General features: G+C 46.7%; 1 long non-coding RNA gene across 1 annotated transcript in view; it reads left to right on the top strand.

The window, feature by feature from the left end:
- LOC120407533 overlaps positions 1–21,189 on the top strand; it is a 40,100-nt gene extending 18,911 nt beyond the window's left edge. Inside the window, exon 3 of the long non-coding RNA XR_005600091.1 lies at positions 21,158–21,189. This is a non-coding gene — a long non-coding RNA (uncharacterized LOC120407533). The remainder of the gene's footprint in view (positions 1–21,157) is intronic.
- Positions 21,190–21,494: the final 305 nt, after the last annotated feature.

The following is a 21,494-nucleotide window of genomic DNA, read 5'->3' as shown; positions in this document are numbered from 1 at the left end:
CAAAGCAAAGGGGTATGTATGTGTTCTGTTTGTGATAAGCTCTGCGCTTGCTGCTTGCCACACAGATATGCAACACGTTGAGCCATGTTCTGCTTTAGGGCATGCAGGTGGGTACACTTATGAGAGCTGTGCCTCTCCTTCCTCCTTGGTTTTCTCTGCTCATGCTGGCTCAAGAATGTCATTGTGTTATCAACGTTCTGACCCGTCGCTCCCAGGTTTTGGGGAATGCTGACGTGAAAGTTTAAAGATTCTGTTGCCCTTTTTGAACGACAATAAAGCTACACATCTGAATTCAGAGTTTGTGGCTCACTGATTTATAAATTTCAGCTGATATGTAACAACCTGCAGTGCTGCAAGTCCACAGTGTTTTACTGAGATGAGACTATCTGCAGTGTACACTGACATATCTGTAAGTATTATTAATTATCATTCATTTGCTGAGCAACAACATGTTCAGTGCTGTAAAAGACATAAAATACCGTCCAATACCCCACCCTCAAATAGCTTAGTATCTAAACAACCTTCCACTAGGACACTACCTGCATGTGTTTCCTCTTGTTCATAGCAACATATGTTCCTTTTCCTCTTCCAGCTGTATGCTCCTAAATAGCCCAGTTTCTACAGAGACAATAGCTTGCAGAAGTAAGACAAGGTTGAGATGCTCCCAGTCCAGTGTGCACTAGACTATCTACTCCCCATCCACATGCTAAGGCCTAGTGTTGGGGTTATATCAAATGTACCACTTGTCCATTGATTTTGCTGCTGTACTCTGGGCAGGATGAATATAAGACTGAAACAGAGTGTCAAGGCTGAATCCCCACTCTGTCACTCCAAGTGCAGAAGGTGGGGCCCGCAAGGATTTTAAAAATTAATAGAGTCAAACCTCACAATAACGCGCCCCGCCATAACGCGAAATCGCATATAACGCAATCATAAGTTGGCTCCCCTTTAAGGTCTAATACCAGTGGTCCCCAACGCCATGGCGCCCGCCGGGACATTGATGTGCCCCCGCTTAGTGCCCAGCAGGGGAGAGAAGCTGCGGCCCCGTGCCTGCCAGGGACAGAAGTCTCCAGGGCTGCGGGCGCCGGGGCTCTCTGTCCCCGGCAGGTGCAGGGCCGCGGCTCCTCTTGAAGCCGGAGAGAAGCCGCGGCCCCGTGCCTGCCGGGGACAGAGAGCCCCGGCGCCCGCAGCCTTGGAGTTCTCTGTCCCCGGCAGGTGCGGGGCCGCGGCTTCTCTCTCCTGCTAGGCACTAGCGGCGCTAGGCACCAGGCTGTGCACATCAATGCACCGCATTGGGGACCGCTGACTTAAACTGACCGGCTTGAAACCCCACTATACCGCGTCCCCGCATTTATCGCAATGGAATTTTTTGGACCCCAAACATCGCGTTATAGCGGGTTTCACTGTACTTGTCACTCCAGGCTTGTATTAAACTCCCAAGGTTACAGCTTTTGTCTCTGACCTTGGCTTGGTAAACGCTGCCACCGCTCAAATGCAACAAAACCCCCTCTGAACCCAGGAAGGAGCACTTGGGAATTCCTCCCTGTGGGGTCCCCTCAAGCCCTTTCACCCCCCCTCCAGGGAAGAACTGAGAAAGGAAACAAAGGAAATTAGCCGTGGCTACCAGCTAATCAAAAAACATGCACAAGCCTCTTAGGACACCAAAAATCCAATCCTTTTCTTTAAAAAAAGAAAGTGAATTTTATTAAAAACCAAAAAAAAAAAGAAAATACATCTGGAACTTAGACTTTTGCTAGATTTTAAAAGAGCAATTCCAAAAATCAAGCACCCAAAATAGCTTGCTTGGGGGTTCAACTTAAAGGTTACAAGCAAACAAAAGCATCTGGGGTTAGCCCAGAGGAGTCTGTAAGCCAATAAGAAATAACACTAATCGCATCTAGTTAACATTCTGATCTATTTACACATTGGAGTTCAGATAAGTAGTTCTAGGCATGATCTGATAACTTATAATCATACCTGGCTTGGCAGCTTATAGCATGGCTGCTCTGATCCTCCAGCCCAGAGAGAACAGACAAAAGGGACAGTTTCTTTCCCAATTTTAAAAAGTTCTACCTTCCCATTGGCTCTTTTTGTCAGGTGCCCACTTTTTTTCTTTACCTGGGGGACTTTTTAACCCTTTACAGGTAAAGCAAGTAAAGAACAGCTAGCAGGAGGGATTTTACACCTAACTGGCAGGCTGAGTGTCCATCAAAGGGAGCTATCCCCCCACTTTATTTATTACACAGGAGCATAACTCTGCTCTGACAATACCAAGAAAACAAGCGGCCAATCTCTGAAATATTTCACCAATATTATACATATCATAGTAAATGTATGTACAGTAACGAAACAGCCCTACACTCCTGGAGCCTTAATATATCCCCTGGCTCCAGAACTGTACCAGGGGATATGGAACCTACTCCAGACCTGGTTGCTGTCATCCCAACAAGAGTCTTTCCTAATCCTTGCCCATGATTTGAGTCCTAGCAGTGGGATATGTTAGCTCCTTGAGCTGAAATCGTAAGTACCTACAGCACAGCATTGCCGATACTAGTATTGAATGGGACTGAATTCTCAGAGGGTTGTTTCTTATTATAATATGTCCATTGAATGTTATATTGTCTTTATGTTGTATAGTGTCCTTAACATGTTGACGGGGACATTTTGTAAATCTATTCCTTATTACATTCTTGTACTTGGTGAATGAGTACAAGTGGATTTTAACTGTGGCGTTAGAATCACCATCCAGTTCTTGAATGAATCAGTGCCTGTGGAGATGCAGCAACATGCCCTGCTTACTATTCATACATCTGAAGCAATCGTGCCCCTTCACCTGATAACGTGTGAAGCTATACATATACCTTTGGAGTCTTATCTGTTCCTACAGCTCACCAAGAAGTATGTACTGACTACAGCATCTTGTGACTGCTCCATATAAAAACACACAGGTGCCATGGCGTATTCAAGGAAGCATAGGAGAGATCCTGCACAAGCCTACACTGCTATGCAATTGTAAATAAATGAGTTGCATTCGCTTCTCTCTGTTTCAGGATCCAAACTTTTGAGCTCCTATAAAAACGTCTCTTTATTTTGCATAGATTGTTCTTGACAAGTCGATGAAGCATCCGGTGTGGTGGTGACGGTGGGTGCTGAAAGTTCTGTCAGCGAGTGTCATAACATCAATTTCATGTGCCTTGTTTTTTCTATCCTGAGGAAACTGCTGTATTGGATTGGCAGAATGTATACCATTAGAGGTGTCTCCAAAATGTCTGAGGAACTTTCTGCAGATAATTGTCTCTACTTAGTCATAATGAAAGTGACCTACAGCTCATCCTTGACAGTCTCAGAGACACCTAAACAGTTTGGACTTACCATCAGCATGGAAAAAAACCAAAGTCCACTGCCAGCCAGCTCCCTCAACCACTACCACTGAGCCAAACGTCGCCATCAGTGGTGTAGAATTAAAGAGCATCAATCACTTTACATTCCTTGATAGTACTATCTTGAGTGACAGTTCTCTGGACCAAGAAATATCAAACAGAATACGAAAGGCAAACCAGGCCTTCTGAAAATGTTACCGTAGGATCCTCAACTAGCGTACTATCAAACAGTCAACAAAAATGATGATATACAACACAGTGGTGATAGCATCCCTTTTACATGGGTGTGAAATATGGACAATTTACAGCAGACACATTAAGCAACTTGAAAAACTTCACAAGCTCTGTCTCCGTTCTGTTCTGAAGGTCCACTGGTGAGACAAAGTCTCAAACATTAACATCTCTGAAAGAACAAAAGCAACCAGCATCAAGGCAATAATCATCAAAACTCAGCTTAGGTGTACAGGTCGTGTTATCAATATGGGTGGTGATAGATGCCAGAAAAAAGTTCTCTGTGGTGAGCTGAAACTCAGAGAGCGCAGGAGGGGTGGTCAATGAAAACGCTTTAGAAACACTCTTATGCAGAATCCCACACCATGCAGCATAAATAATGATAACTTCGCAGACATGGCTGAGGACAGACCTGAGTGGAGAGTAACTATCAAGGAAGGTTGTAAACACTTTGAGAAAAAAATAGATGTGAAGAACTGATTGAAAAAAAGTCTTCAGTGGGAGCCTTCACATTCCTGTGTTCCATGCAGAACCAGGCACACATCTCCGCGAACAGCCAAAGCATGGTGAGTGTTGGCAGGGTGGGGCTGGGGTGCTCCACATGGGGAAAAGAGCACACACTCTCTGAAAGGGTTGTGGTGCAGCATTCTATGGAAAAAACTCTAAAATTTTCCCACACTTTTCCACAGGCAGGGGTCATTCTAGCAGACATCTCACTGCTAAGGATAAGCAGGGAAGCAAGGGTACATCTACTCCACACTTGTGACTTCCACCCTGCTCCTATGCTGCTCGCCTATGTGCCGCATTGGTCCCCGCACAAGTGATTGCCGAATGGTGCGGGAAAGTTTCCTACAATGGGGGAAGGAATAAAGCTGCTCAACCTGTGGCAGAGGATTACCGAGTACCTCCAGGAAACTTTCCTGGAGATCTCTCTGCAGGATGCCCGGCGGGAGATCTTGGCGTGCATCAACACCCTGTTCCGCTGTACTGATTAGCTACACAGGGAAGTGTCCAGCTCACAGAAACACAGCCAGCCGCCCACATTTCTATACTCTGAACCCACCTCCGTGCTACACAAACCACAGCCACTTGCCAGGCGTCTCATTTCCTGCTTCTTGCTCCCTGGAGAGTGACTGCTGTGACTGGCTAGCCGCTTCTGGTGTGGTGCACAGTTCCTGGCTGCCTGCCCCACCGGGCGACCCCGCCAGAAGCTGCACATCCTCATCTTCAATAACTTTGTCCTCTGGGTTAGGTCCTCCCTCCGCCGCCTCCGTTCCCTCCGAAGTATCCAGGGGGCTCTTAGCAATGGATTGGGATCGCCACCAAGGATAGCGTCCAGCTCCTTATAGAACTGGCAGGTCTTAGGTGAAGCACCGGAGCGACGGTTTGCCTCCCTTGCCTTATGATTAGTCTGCCTCATCTCCTTTAACTTTGCTCTGCATGCAGCGTGTCCCGATCATAGCCCTTTTCGCACAAGCCTCAAGAAATGTGCCTGTAGGTATCCCAATTCCTACAGCTCAAGCGCAGCTGGGATTGCACAGCCTCCTCTCCCCATATACTGATCAGATCCAACAGCTCCACAGCGGTGCAAGTGGGAGAGTGTTTGGTGTGATAACCTGCCATGGTAACCTGGGAAGATGCGAGGAGACCTCTTCACATGGAGCCAGCAGGAAGTGGAATTTCAAAAATTACCAGGACTTCTAAGGGGGAGGGGTGGATGGTTGTTTACCTGGCTGCAGGGCAGCGGAGTTCAAACTGCTGACCAGAGTGGTTACAATGGGCATTGTGGGACACCTCCTAGACGCCAATAAAAGCAATGAAATCAAGCGTGGTGTCTGCATTGGCACTTTGTCCAGAAAAATGTAGAGGAAAAAGACGTAAGTTTCACATCGGGGTGGATGTATTTAGTCGCCAAAACCGGGCATTTTTCCCGACAAAAGTTGCATCACACTGTGTATGCACGCACTGTTTGGTTGACAAAAGGCAGTTTTTGGCGACAAAACTTGGTAGTGTAGATAAGGCCTTAAAGTTTCCCAAGATCTTTTTGAATGATAATAAGGATTAGCACTTTTCAGCCTCAAGGCAAACAATAACTAATTCATTTCACAACACTCTTGTGTGGAAAAGTAGTACAATTAGGCCCATTTTATAGGTGGTATAATTGATAAAGTGATTAAGTGCCATGCAAAGCCATGCAGCAAATAAGACCTTGTCTATATTCAAAGTTGCACTTACGTTAACTTAACAAAGGCTTAATTTAAAATTTAAATGGATTTTGAAAACAAGTTAATGAAACCAGTGCAAAATCCCATGGGATTATCTTCACTTGATTTAAACCTGGTTTATATCTATTCACTTGAACTTGATAAGGAATTGACTTAAAGGGATACTAGCCAGATTTAAATCAATTAAAGGAGTTTGCACTGTTTTAACTAAACCAGTCTAAAAATGACACCTTTAGCTAAACCGGTGCAACTTTGATTATAGAAATCGCCTAATCAGGATCGTGACAACCATTAGAGGAGGGTATAGCTCTGATGTCCTGGCCAAACCTCTGTGTGAGAAATTGCACCCAAAGGTGCTCCTGGTGCCAGTAAAGGCATTGCAATATCACTACCAAACATATTTCTTGCTAAAGCTGTTTGAGATACAGCCAGTATGAAAAACACTAGATTAAACAGATTTTATTCTGTTGTGGTGGATCAAAGGGGAAAACTCAAGTCTTTATCAGGGAAGGGATAGCTCAGTGGTTTGAGCATTGGCCTGCTAAACCCAGGGTTGTGAGTTCAATCCTTGAGGGGGCCACTTAGGGATCTGAGGCAAAAATCAGCACATGGTTCTCCTAGTGAAGGAGGGGGCTGGACTCAATGACCTTTCAAGGTCCCCTCCAGTTCTAGGAGATAGGTATATCTCCTATTATTATAAGGGGTCAGGGTACTAACCTTGAATTTTCATATACCTAAGGACCTGGCAATACAGTTAAGAAAACATCAACACACTGGATACCCTCTTGGTGTAATTTCCATTAACGCTAATGGGAGTGTGGCAGGCACACTGAGGGAACGGTGTCATCAGTACTTACTGTGGTCTCTAATTTCCAAGTAGAATAATTACTGCCTTATAAATTTCCAGGATCCAATCATTAGAGCCCATTAGACATACTCTACAGTAATGAATGATCTCAGTGCTCGAGTAATTTTTTTTTCTTTAAATGAAAACAGATTCAGTCCATGGAGTTGTTTATGGACTATACTTGGAGTGCCTTTTGTTTCTATTTATTATCTATTCATGACATTATCTTCTCTGTACTAGCTATACATTAGTGGCCCTGTTTCTTTTTGAGGTTGTGTATGCTGCAGTCCGAGGTGTGACTGCAGCATGTGTAGATATACCCAAGCTAACTTTGATCTGGCTAGTTCTAACAACAATAGAAGTGAAGCCACGGCAGCGTGGACTGTAAAACCCTGCCTGGGAGCCTGGGTACATACTCAAGCAGCTAGGCCATGCTGCTGCAGGCCAGATTTGCTGCTATTATTTTTTAAGCAGGGATATGTCTGCATGTGATGCACTCACACCTCTGATTGCAGTGTGGACATACCCTTGGAGTCACAGCTTAACTAGGAGGGAAATTCACTCCAGTGCAGAGGGCCTTGCAAGGTTCTGTGCGATACTTTAGTTCCCTCAGGGTGAAAATTTATGAAGGCCCAGCCCTACTGCTGTGCCATGGCGGGAGAGCAGGAGCAAAGCTGCCATGGACTGTGGGGACAGTAGTCCCTGTGTGATGCAGAAGGCAGTCTGCCTGGGCACCACATAGGCTGACAAAAGGGAGTGTGATGGGGGAGAGCCTAAGATGTAGGCTGGAGTAGTGGCTGCAGCCCCACACTCTGGCCAGGGACTAGGCATGGATTTTACCTCCTAGACAGCAGCACTCTACCCACACAGAGCCTTAACTCATGTTCTTTATGCAGTGAAGTAAATGTCCTTAATTTCGCTTTTAGTGATACATGGGGTCATTGCATGTGCCTTTCACCCTGGAGTGAATTTTGCCCTCAAAGAACCAGTATGCTAACAGCCCTAACTCATCCCCATCTCCTGCTGTGTGGTTTACTGTATGCAGATTTGTTTGGTAACACCTCATTATCTTCATCCATCCTATCTCCTGCTAAAGCTACCCTGGGTCTGGCCTCACTCAGCCAAGTTAGCAGCTTGCAGCCCCTCAGTCACTGCCATGAACCACATCTGCTCAGCCACGCTCTGTAAATCTTGTCTTTTCCCTTGTCTATGCATCTGAGAGACATAGCTCACACAGAAACTTCAGGCTGTGAAGGATTTACAGACTGAGCACTACTGAATGGAAGCCTTTGTTTTGTAGTTGTTTAATGGCTAATGCTTTGAACTACTGTATGCAGTGCTGTTGTAGCATGTTGGACCCAGGATATTAGAGAGACATGGTGGGTGAGGTAATATCTTTTATTGAACCAACTTCTGTTAGTGTGAAAGAGACAAGCTTCCAGACCTGAAGAAGAGCTCTGTGTAGCTTGAAAGCTGGTCTCTCACTCTAACAGAAGTTGGTCCAATAAAAGAGATCACTTCCCCTTTTCTTCCTCTAAATGCTTTGAATAGCCATAACTAAAGAACTATAGTGCAACAAATAAATGGTAACAGACTGGCCCCTCTAAATTAGCTGTGCATCCACATTATTGTTTGGCATTGTTCAAGGCGAGTTACGTGTTACTTTTTTTCCACTATTGTTCAGTGCATCCTTGTAATCCTTAAGAGCTATTATATTTTACCCATCTCCATAGCAACATCTGCTAGTGAGGCAGAACTGATCAACTTCATTCTTTATTGCTGCAGAATTCAAGCAAAAAAATTTTTTGAAGCGAAGATGTAAAGGGGATCTTGTCTCCAACCCACGTTTTTGTGCTGCCTATATGATGGGAACATAAAGATTAGGTAAAATGACCTTCTGTTCCCAACCATTACATTAACTTTATCAGAACCACTGAAATACCTAAAGTTTCACAATCTTGTCTTTTAAAAATAATAAATTTAATCCTCATTTACCCTCATTACTTGTGTCTCGCATTAACACGCCGTAAACTCAATACTAGGGATTTGTGCAGATTCCAGTTCACTGCAAATCTGTTCCACCCGTAGGCCCCAACCTTGCAAACACTGACTCACATGAGTAGATTTAACACATAACAGTAGCCGCATTGAACTCGATCTGCATCCCTGAATAATACTTTGCTTCCTGCCGTGGTGGAGCTGGGCCAGAGTCATAGAGGACCTGATTCACAGCCCATCAGTCAGTGTGAGTCTTTCCTCTGCCTTTAGTGGGCTTTGGGTCAAGTTCATGGAGCACTGGGCGAACATTTAAATAGGGGACTAACACTCTCAACCTCCCCCCGCCTCCCCTCTGATTGTGAAATCAGAAAATGACTGCCACTAAGGGGCTTCTTAGGAGCTGTGGCTGCAGGGTCCAGTAGTGTCTTGGGAAGCATTGCTGGCGCAGTCTCTTTCATCAAGTGTGTCTCATGAACATTGTCAGGGCTTGAACGTCATCAGTGCCACGACAGGAGTCAGCTAACACTGGAGCTGTGTAGAACTACCATATTCTATCCCCAAGCATTCGGAGGGGGGAACTGATGCTTTTGTGGAGTTTTATTCCCAAATTTGATCTGGGCAAAGCACTGCCATTTACAAACGCACATAGATGTCTGTAAAAATAAATAATTAAAACAATAAAATGTTACTGTATAGGCAAAATCCTGATGTCAGATCTCCCATTTACGTAGCACAAGGATTCCAGAAAGACATAAAAACGACTCCTTGAAATGCAGCTCCCTAGAGTGCAGGGCAGCAACCCAGATGGACAACTAGAACACAGTGTTACTATTTATTATTTGCAGTTTGGTAGCATGTAAGAACCCCAGTCACGATGGAGGACTCCACCATGGTAGCTGCTGTATAAGATGATGGTCCTTGCCCCAAGAAACTTACAATCAGGAGTGCTGCACAACAGTGTGGGCCAAGGACAGTGGGCCAAATCCCCAGATTTTAATTTTATGGGGACTTTAAAGTGTATGTGGGACAACAGGACCTCAGTTTTTCAGACCATAGTGAGAGACCCCAATGCAATCAGCTGCCTGGAATGCAATCTAGGAGGAGGAGCAAAGGCTGAATAGACCCTGCTGAGGTTTGGTTGGAAGGATTGTGAGAATTTCAAGTGATTTCGAGACCACTAAACTATGCTCTCCACCTTAGGGAGTATAAAGGGAAGATTGATTCAGACTGATGTTAAAGTAAGGCCTGGTCTACACTGGGGGGGGAGGGGGAGGAAGGGGGAAAATCGATCTAAGTTACGCAACTTCAGCTACGTGAATAACGTAGCTGAAGTCGACGTACTTAGATCGACTTACCGTGGTGTCTTCAGAGTCAACTGCTGCCACTCCCCCATTGACTCCGCCTGTGCCTCTCGCAGCAGTGGAGTACAGGAGTCAACAGGAGAGCGCTCAGGGATCGATTGATCATGTCTAGACTAAATACGATAATTCGACCCCCGCTGGATCAATTGCTGCCTGCCAATCCGGTGGGTAGTGTAGACATACCCTAAAATTGGTTGATTCCATGCCACCCTTAGACTCCCTGAGCCAGCTAAGGGCTCTCACATTCAAGGTGGGACTCAGCCCCACGAAGACAGGGGGAGTCAGACCTGCTTTCCTATTCAGGGATTTTCAGAGGTAGGGGAGCCTTAATGTGTGATCCTATCCTGAAGAGTCACTGCATAAAAGCGGCAGCCCGAACTTATATGTTTATTATCTCTCAGGGATTTCCAGTTTAAACCTGTCCCCTTTGCAAGTGAGAAGATGATTTTCTAACCACCAGTCCTGCAAACTCATCCTGGGATCTGAGTCTCTGGACTGGATAAATAAAGTTTAAATAAATACTGGTATTCAATTAGGAGACCAAAGCAGAGGAAGGTTTTTTCTATTCAAAGATCTAGACTGACTCTCTCTTCATCCCCACAGTATCCGAGCATCTTACAAAAATACATATTTCACATTCTTATCTTTGTCTCTCTCCTTCCCCTGTTGGTGGCAGAATCTTCTGTTGTTGCTGACCACAGGCTGGGTCAAAGGCAGTTTGGTTTTCTGTTCTGAAGATGCTGACAGTTCAGTTCAGTTGTTCAGTGGAACGTACCTATTGTGGGAGGCCAAGGTGTCAGGAATGACCCTCGAATAGCATGTGTTAATTGCCTGGAGGGCTTTGTAATAGCAAGCAAAAGTTAAGGACTTGAAGCAGCACTCACTGGGTGAGGGTCTATGGCCTGTGATAGGTCAGACTTGTGGGTCATAATGGTCCCTGCTGGCCTTAAAATCTCAAAATCTAATGAAATCAGAACCAAGACAGGATCCTGTTTTCCATGGGGATCAGTGCAGTGAGCAGAGCTCTGGGTGAGAGCTCTCAGCAGCCTGATTTGCTGAGAAAACAGGCTGCTGGATTCTAAACCAACTGCCGCTTTTCTATGGCTGCCAGCTTCATTGCTGGGAACCGAGAAGAGAGATAATGAAGCCTGTAGCTTTCATTTAATGAAAATGGAATAACAAGTGTACGAGTCACCATGGCCAAATCTGAGTTTGACTGGAAAATGCACTGTGCTAGATGGGAGACCATGTTTAGAGACAGGTATAGCTGTGGGGGTATCCACTAGTAGCAAACAGTCCAGAGGGACCCCTATGCTGCAGACCATCTTGAAGACTGGAGTGCAGATACCCTGGATGGAGGGCGACGCTATGGAGCAGGTGAGTTCCTCAAAGAATTTCCAGCTTCACACCAGCATCTCCTCCATCTTGCCCAGGTTCAGCTTTAGCCAGTTATTCTTTACCAGCTCCTGAAGGCTCCCACACACTGGGGGAGCGCAGAGATGGTGCCATTTGTGTTTTAGCCAACGGATAGATAGAGCTGGTGTCAGTTGGGTGTGGCTGGCATTCTACCCCATGCTGTTACACCACCGCCCCCAAGAGCTCCATGGATATATTGGGAGGAGTAGGAGAGAGGAGTGAGTGCTGCAGAACTCCAGAGTTGAGGGGCACCAGATGCAGGTCAGCGATGGAGCAACTTCTTGGAAATTGCAACATTTGCATTTACAGGACATGTTAAGCCTTATTGATAAGTCCTTCACATCGCTGTATGCTGGTGCGCTCAGCAATGCATGTGGCCATGATAATCCACAGAAGATCTCTCCAGGAATGGTAACATTGAGTAAGCAAATGTGATCATAATATGGGTAGTTTCATACTGATAGACTCTCTTCTTAGCACAATTGGTCTGGGGCTTTTAGGTGTTACCATAACACAAAATTGATGTAATATGATTATTCTTGTAGTGTAACGCACCGTAAAGTCACGTTGCAATAAACAGTAAACACAACACTTGGGAGTCATTGGCAGCAATCTTCCTATGCTTTCGGCAGTCTTCACACAGCCTTGAGAAGTGCACCATACTGCATCCCATCCAGGCAGCCATCCCTACCATCACATCACTCATCCCCTACCCCTGGTGTCAGTCCCTGCAACACTTGCTTTGGCAATCTTCCTCTGCTTATCTAACCTGAAAACTCAAGTTTTGTTCATCTGATTGTCTTGCTGATGTCAGGTGTCACTCTGGTTATGGTGTAAATTTGGGCAATTACCTCTTCGTTTGTCATGTGTAAGGTATAGCTAACATGCCACGATTGCCAGTAGCATTTCAATTTGAAGGCAGATTGTCTCTTCATGTCCTGTTTCCTCGGTGTCCATGCCTCACATGCACATAGCAAGATGCTGACGACAACAGACTGCAGCAATTTCAGTTTACACTTCATAGTACAATTGTACAAATAATAATGATCCTAGCCTATGGTTCAGTGACAAGCTAGACAGTGTTTGACATTGCTAGTGAACTCTCTCTCCACCAGGGCCGCCCAGAGGGGGGGGCAAAGGGGGCAATTTGCCCCGGGCCCCGGGCTCCACAGGGGCCCCCAAGAGAAGAGCGGAAGCTCCCGCCTCCGCCCCTCTCCTGGCAGGGCCGCCCAGAGGGGGGGGCAAAGGGGGCAATTTGCCCCGGGCCCCGGGCTCCGCAGGGGCCCCCAAGAGAAGAGCGGAAGCTCCCGCCTCCGCCCCTCTCCTGGAGCCTCAGCGCATCAAGCGCCGAGTCTCCGGCCGAGCCCCTGAGCCAGGGGCGGCTCTAGAAAATAAGCTGCCCCAGGCAGCGCGGTGTGCTGCGCCGCCCTTCCTCGGTCCCGCGGCGGGTCCCCTCTTCCCGCGGCTCCGGTTGAGCTCCCGCGGCAGGTCCACCGGAGCCCCGGGAGGAGCGGACCTGCCGCAGGCATGACTGCGGGAGCTCCACCGGAGCCGCGGGAACAGCGGACCTCCCGCGGGCACGGCTGCGGACGGTTCGCGGGTCCGGCGGCTCCGCTTCAGCTGCCGCAGTCATGCCTGCGGGAGGTCCAGCCGAGCCGCGGGACGAGCGCCCCCTCCGCAGTCATGCCTGCGGCAGGTCCGGTCGTCTGCGGCTCCGGTGGACCTCCCGCAGGCATGACTGCGGCAGGTCCACCGGCCCAGCCTGCCGCCCCCTAGATTTGGCCGCCCTAGGCAGCAGCTTGGTTTGCTGGTGCCTAGAGCCGCCCCTGCCCTGAGCCCCGCCCCGCTCAGAGCCGCGTGGTGAGGGGGCGGGGCTGGGAGCTCCAACGGGGCCGGAGCCTGAGCCCCACCCCGCTCAGAGCGGCGTAGGGAGGGGGCGGGGCTGCGAGGTCCGGGCTGAGTTCCCAGCCCCGCCCCCTCACCACGCGGCTCTGAGCGGGACGGAGCTCAGGCCCCGCCCCCCGCTCGGGTAAGGGGGCGGGGCGGGAAGCGGGACCCGCCGCCGAAGCGCAGCCCGGTCTTCGGCGGCGGGGGGCCCCTTCTGTTCCGGGACCCGCCGCCGAAGTGCCCCGAAGGCCCGCGGCGGGGACTCCCGCCACCGAATTACCACCGAAGACCGGGCTGCGCGTCCCGCTTCGGCGGTAATTCGGCGGCGGGGGGCTCCCGCCGCGGGTCTTCGGGCCACTTCGGCGGCGGGTCCCGGGACGGAAGGGCCCCCCGCCGCCGAAGACCCCGGGCCCCCGGAATCCTCTGGGCGGCCCTGCTCTCCACCCCTTCGATTTAGCAGGGACTAGCTTACACAGAAGATGGGGCAATTGTAGACATATTTTGTATTTTCCCTATATTAAGTACCATGGCTATAGCAGTCCTGTGTGTTTGCAAACTGATATTTGCCACCACCACTAAGGGTTCTGCTTCCTAATATCACCCTCTGGAAACAATATGGCACCTGTACAATTCCTTGCTACAAGGAATCAAACCGAACCCAACTCTGATGATGTTCAGACCATAGACACCCCTTTTTGATAAAGCCTCCTGCCAGAAACAGCACTCTCTCAATGTGTCGCCTTCTGCATTTGTAACACACCCATCAGCCCAGGATCGAGACCACTGTCCTCAGAACACATACAAGCTGTTAAAATGTCGGCATTTCTTTTCATACTCAAGTCAAACTCTCACAATCAGAAGTGTAGCTGTTCGAAATGTCTCTTGAGAAGCAACATTTCTCCAAATAGACATTAAAACAGTCCAGACATAAGAACTTCAAAGGCCCCTTTTCCTATGAAAATCACAAAACATTTTCTGTACATTCAGTACATAAGAGACTCTAGACTAATTCTGTTAACTGCAGAGCAGCCTAAATGCTGTTTGTCTTTCACTTGTTAAAACCATAACAAAGAAGGACATGCACCTGTCTTTTAATTTCATTTCCTATTACAGTAATTTGTGGATGTGAAACTACTGTTAAAACAAGCGATAAAGAGTACAGAGCTCTGTACAAACAGAATGTCTGTGTAAAATAATGGATGTCCTTCCCAGGCAAAGAAACTGGGTTCATCCCTGGTTTAACTCCAAGGACAAGCTATGGTCAATGCGGCTATGGTCCTGTCTACACACGAAAATAGAGACAATTGTATTCTCTCTAGATCCCTTTGCTCTAGAGTCCAGACTCAAGTGGAGTTCTGTTCCTTGCTGGTGTGGACAGGGTCAAACGAGTGCAACACTTGATTAACAAAGCATCTGTCATGTGAAAGGGTCAAAAGTGTCTGGAAACATCTTTTCCTTCCAGCAGGCTCAGTTCTCCACACTGCTTACCTATTTTAACAGCACACTGATCTTTTATATATGACAGCTTCTCTACTTCTAAGGTCCCATAATGGGATTTCCACCCAAATAACCTCTCTGCTGAGCCACAGGCTGACTGCTGCACTCAAATCTCTGTGGCACTGTGATTCACAGCCAAAGGCTGGCAAGAGCTTCTAAGGCAGAGCTGACCAGAGACGCCTCACAGCAGGAAAGGTTTGAATAGAGTAGTTGGCGAAGTGGGGGCTTGTCAGTGAGGCTGCTCAAGCAGGGAGCAGGCCATGGGATCAAAGAGAGGGTGCCCTCCTAGGAAAAGAAAAAGGACTTGTTTGAGCTGGAGGGAAGGTGTGAGAAAGGCAGGAAGCACTGAAAGGGGAGAGGGAGTGAGAACTGAAACCAGAAAATATTTGACTTGGTGAGATAACAATCCAAAGCTTATCCTAACAAAGAGTTTTGCAATGTGCCCATCCCTACCACAAAACGAGCCAAACCCACCCCCTCTGCACTGCTGCCAACTTATATAGTAAGGGCCTGATTCTCTCACACTCTAAGGGCCTTTCATACCACGCTGCCAGAACTAGACTTCTGAGGATACCCTCTGCAAGTGGGGCCTCCCTTGCTAGCTAAAGGTTCTGTACTGGCCCTGATCCCAGACTGTGGCATAGGGAACAGATCAGGGCATAGCCAGAGTGTATTGCATTACAGCTATTCTCTGCTTCCCAGGGCCCAGAGAGGGTCATGGGTGTATCATGATTGGGGGAACAGGAGTCAGAGGCCCATGTGCTCTGGAGGGACTGTTATTGAAGGCACACCAGGGAAATAGAACTGGTGGAAGCAATTCTGCTACCTGGACAGAGCAGAGCAGAGGGTTTAATAAAGTTCTACTTGTTCAAGTTAACCAGCATTCGGCATCACTCTGCAAACAGTGGGAAGCAGAACTGAAGCTGGACTTGGAACAGCTTTGAGGCTGTTCTAACTTTATAGAGGAGGCCAGGCAGGCCTTGGTGTAGCCCCAGAACAGAGAGGTTGCACAGATGCTTTAAAGCCCCACCTTTCCCCAGACCTATTGCTGCCCCATGTGCAGGAAGGGGATAAATGAGAATCTGAGCCCAGGTCCCCACAGCCTGTCCATTCATCCGGAGTGTAGGTCCCTACCCTGCCTTTCCCTCCACTCCTGCCCCTTCATGGAATCTGTAAGGAACTCCTGTGTGACTGACCAGCTCCCATTCACTAGCTTCTCTAGCTGAGCTAACGTTCCCCAGCTGGTTTTGTACTTGTCTGTCACAGCACAAAAGCCATTTCCTGTGCCCAAGCACCAAGCCTGCTAGGGTGCATGCATCAGTGGTCAGACAGGCCATTAGCACGTGCAGGATCTTTGGAGGCAAGTTGCAGGTGCCGAGAAGAGGTGCAGCAGAGGGAGCGGGAAACTAAAGAGATCCCCAAAAGAGGAAAGGGAGCACACCGGCACCCAAGCCTGTCCTCCCTTTCTAAACTCTACAGATGTGGCAACACCCTCCCACTTGCTGACTGCTCCACCTTTGCCCAGAGGTGCAGACTGTACTGGGCTGATTTAGATAGTGAGCTCTGCTGGGGACCTGCCTTCTTGCACGTTTGTGCAGCACCACATGCACCTAGGGCACTATCAAAATAATCACAGATGTCATACCTAGAGAGCCACCTGCTGCGCTCCTCTCAGGCAGCTCTGGGAAACCACGTAGAATAGAATTATTCTGTCATTATTCAAATAGCATTGCCCCTCTTTTCGGACACCAGCCCATCTTTGTAAGTGTGACAGAGTGCTGGGAATTAACCAATGAGCCTGCACTCTGATTAGTCTGGCCCCTGTTAGTCCCCCCTCATCCTCTTCCCCCCGCAAGAAGGTTGACTGGGGTAATGGAAGTTAATTATCTAATCATGTGGGGGACCTAGGGGAGATAAGGATCCAATTAGCCCATCAGCTCAAGGCTGATAAGAAGGGTGCAGGAAGGAAGTGGGGAGAGAGGACTAGCTGACCCCAGTCTCACAGAGATCTCAGAGAAGGGGGACCTCTGCTCCTCTCAGGCCCTGGGGAAAGGGCCAGCAGCACAGGGGACACTCTAAACAGTATTGCTGCAACAGGCTGTACAGGTGTTGGTGGAGGGAAGATAAATAAATGGCACAGGTGGATACACAGCCAGTGGAGTCGGCGCAGGAGTGGAGTGCGCCCGGTTACAAACAACAATAATCAGAGATACCATTGCTCTCTTACTGTTACTGTTTGTTGTTTAGCAGAAACAACGTGCTCAGCCCTGTACCAAACTCAGAGCCAGTGGCAGAGCCAGGAGTTGAGCAGTGAGCACTCCCTGGAGCATTGGAAAGTTGGCACCTGTAGCTCCAGCCCTGGAATCGGTGCCTATATTAATTTCTGAAGAGCCGCATGTGTCTCCGGAGCCACAGGTTGGCCACCCCTGCCCTAGGCTCTACAGTAATACAAATGATATTCTTCTTCGCCTTCACCTTGTCCCATTAGTCAGAGTCTGTGGCTCTTGTTCTCCATCTCCAACCATTCCTATTGTGTGCGTAAACGGATACTGTCCTCCTTCAGTGTCCCAAACCACCTTTTTCTGGATCTTCCTCATGGTCTTTCTCCCGTGATTAATTGTACTCTCTGGTCAACATGTCCTGCATCCTATCTCCCATGATCCAACTGTCTCAGTTGATAGTCCCTCAGCTTTTCCAGGATGAGGCTTCCTTCATCGTGGCTTGTACTGTTTCATTGCATAGCCTGTCCGCTCTTGTCTTACCCTGTGTCCACCTGAACAGACTCATTTCAGCAGTGTGTAGTAGTAGTTGTTCTCTCTTCCTCACTGGCCAGCATTCCGACCCATATGTCATGACTGAATTAATCATGGTCTTATACACTTTACTCTTTAGCTTACTTGGTATATTCTTATCACAGAGAATTCCCGTCAACTCCCTCCATTTGCACCAAACACTCTTCATGCAATGTCCAACCTCCTCATCCACATTCCCATCATGGCTCAACTCTGAATCAAGGTATTTGAATGGCTGCACAGATTTTAACTCTATGCCGTCTAGTTTTACTGGCTTCTCATTATCCCACTCAATGATGCATCACATGTGTTCTGTCTTTGCCAGCTGATTCGTAAACCATTTTCTTCTAATGCAGTCCTCCATAGTTCTAGATCCCTTTCCCATTCACATTTATCTTTGCGGCACAACATAACTTCATCAGCAAAAAGCATGCTTTCTGGAGTTTCTCCCCTAATCCTCTGCATCAAGATGTCCGTCCATTACAATCACAAATAGGAATGGTTTTCAGACTAAGCCATGATGTAGACCTACCCTCACAGTGAATGACTGTCGCTGCAGCTGCTTTCCACTACTGTTAAACTACTACATGTACATGTTTACATGTCCATAATAACCTCAACATATGTCTCTGGCAGATTGGGTGACCACAGGCACCATAATATCAATTCTCTAGGAACTCTGTCTTAAGTCTTCTCTAAGTCCACAAATACTTAATGCAATTCTTTGTGTTATCCCTGTATTTCTTCTGCAATATTTGGACTACAAACACCATATCCATTGTTGACCTTCCTGGGATAAACCTGAATTGGTTGTTGCTTATTGCATGCTCAAGTTCCTCACAAAGACTTCTCTCAATAATTTTCTCCTGCCATTTCATTGTGTGACTCATTAACTTGAAGGGTTGTTAATTACTACATTCTTGCACATCTCCATTGCGTCTGAAGACAGGAACTAATGTACTCTTCCTCCACTCATTAGGCATTTTTCCAATACAGAGGATTAAACTGAAGACGTTTGTCATGACCACCACTCCCTCGTGGCCTAATGTTTTAAATGCTTCAATTAGTACACCATCCAGTCTCACTGCCTTCTCATATTTCATCATCATGAGCACCGTCAGAGTCTCCACTGCAGTGATAGGTCTTGTGATGTTATTGCTTATGCACACCTACCTCAACGGTTTCCTCAGATTCTCTTCATTAAGCAGTTTCTCATAAAACCACTGCAATTTCCTACCAATTTCGCCATCTTCCACCAGTACTCTTCCATTTTTTTCTTTGACATACTTCATAGCTCCCAAGTCGTACATGGTTCTTTGCCTGATCTAAGCTAATCTGTATATTCCTTTCTCCCTTTCCTTTGTAAGTAGCCCTGCATATAAGGCTTTAAGTACTTGACTCTTGGCTTCCGCAACTGCTCTTTTTTCCTTCTTCTTCATCAGTTTGTATGTCTTACAATTTTCTAACATTCTTATTTTCTACTACCACTTATGCCTTTCCTTCTTCTTTACTGCCTCCTACCTCAGACCATCACCATGTCTCCTCACCATGAACTCTCTCTCCTTTCATTTGGCCACAGGCAATGTGTGCATTTTCTGTAACATGTTTGAGTATTTTTCTGCAAGCCTCATTGGTGTCCTCGTGGTTGGTTTGGTTGTTATCCAACCTCCATAGAACTTCATCCTTAAATGTCAGACTAACTTCCCTAGCTGCAGGCCTTCACCACTTTCTCTTTTGTTCTACAACACATCTTTTGTCCCCGTTAACCCCTTTTCACCCCAAAGTCCATTACAAACAATCTGTGTGCTATCCCAGAAATCACTTTACAGTCTCTCACATTTTTTAGATCTCTTCTTCTTGTCAGGAGTTAGTCAATCAAGGACCTGCTGGCATGGCTCTTGTATGTAATTAAGTGCTCCTCCCTCTTTACAAAGCATGTACAGGCAACAATCAGCCCATGGGCTCTGGCTAATTGTAAGTTATCCTCACCAGCTTTATTTCTGATTCCAAAGCCTTCTCCTCCCTGGCAGTTGTCCACGTGTCCATTGAGATCTGCTCAAATAATCCACTTCACATATCACTTGGTCCAGCGCTATCGGGAACTCTTCCTCCTCCTCTGTTATTTAGCCAGCCTGCAGTGTGTAATTCTGCTTAATGTTATTTTGGCTCTCATCAGCCGATCACTCTTCTTTCCTTCCTTTATTATACAGCAATACAAATAAAAAAATAATAAAAATACTACTACTAATAAATATATTATCCAGTAATGTCAACCCCAAGCATTCGAAAATCATAGACTTTAAGGTCAGAAGAGACCATACATGAGGCCCCAATATCATGAGGTCCCTGAGATAGATATAGATATATATATATATATATAGAGATATATATATATAGATATAGATATATATATAGATATATATATATATATATATATATATATATATATGTTGGGTTCTTTTTATTTGCCTTCCGGTTTTGAAGCTTTAGATCAGACTCGGGTCACATTTTCAAGTTTTACTCAATAACCATGAAAGCTAGACACTTTTTTTTTTAAATGACAGCTGAGATTCTCATGAAATAACACGATTCTAGGAGCTCGGGCTTTTGAGAAAAAACACCAAGTATTGCAAGACACACAATAAAATCATGAGTGTTGTCAACACTGACAACCTGATAATTACTGTTCTTTCTGTGCAGACTCTTTCCTTGCCAAAGTCTCCCATTTGTACTAGTGATTTTATGGCTAGGATCCGGTTTTAACCATCTGATCCATCTGCATTGTGCTACATCTTATAGCCAATAAAGCAAAAAAGCAGTTTCCCTGACAAAATTTTCTGTTCACATAGACCACCAGTTCAGAAAAGCACTTAAGTACCTGGGTAATCCCACTGACTTCAATGGGATTATTCACAGGCTTGAAGTTATGTATGTACTCAAGTGGCTGGTCTTTCTGCCTCTTCTCCCCTTCAAGAAAATGGACAAGTGTAATAATAGGTATTATGAGAACCTCTCCTTTTCCCCAATTTCTGCAAAAGTTGTGCACATTTTCAGCACAGCTTGTCAATCAGTGTGTATGTGGAGCAAGTGGGTAAGAACATTTAAGTTAAAATATGCAGCATGAAGTCATAGCCGGAGCGTTCTGGATTCAAGGAGTCAGAAGTGTCTAAGGGCTGTATTTTCATGATATTTAGGTGCCTAAAGATGTAGATAGGCACCAAGGGGGATTTTCAAAAGCACGCAAGCAAGCTAGGCGCCCAGTTCCCACTGACTTCAAAGAGAGTTAGGTGCCAGGCACTTTTGAAAACCCCACTTGATGCCTACCTACATCATTAGGCACCGAATACCTAAAAAATCTGACTCTCAGGCACTGTTGCCAATGTCCCCTCAGAGCCTGGCTGTTGTTAGTCTGTGTCTATATACATTGGAGTAGATGTTATAGAGGAACAGTGTCCAATACTAGTTTACTTTAAAATTTAACAAAAAGGAATAGAAAAACCAGGCTAGGTTGTACCATTTGCAGGGGCAGAAGTACAGGCTGTGTTTTAAGTGTCTATCATGAAGGCTGAAAGTTCCTCATTTGCTGTGTGAATTGGAAACATTCCATCCCCAGGGTGGTCAGCAGTGCTGGTTTCCCAGTTCCCATAATCACTTGATGTTGAAAGAACAAGGTAAGTGAATAAAACTGCACATGCTGAATAGGAATGATTACGCTCCCTGCAGAATGCAACGGCAGCGCAGAAAAGCAGAAGCAGGAAGGAGTTGGACATTAACTTTTTGTGAACAGAAGACTCAGGAGCCTTTTGTTACACACATCTAGGCCCATGTAATGGCTGTTGATTTTAGGGTATGTCCAGACT

This window comes from Mauremys reevesii, linkage group 6 (genome assembly GCF_016161935.1).
Source record: "Mauremys reevesii isolate NIE-2019 linkage group 6, ASM1616193v1, whole genome shotgun sequence".
NCBI classification, from domain to species: domain Eukaryota; kingdom Metazoa; phylum Chordata; order Testudines; family Geoemydidae; genus Mauremys; species Mauremys reevesii.
Note: the sequence above shows the minus strand (reverse complement) of the source record. Positions and strands in the feature narration are given on the sequence as shown.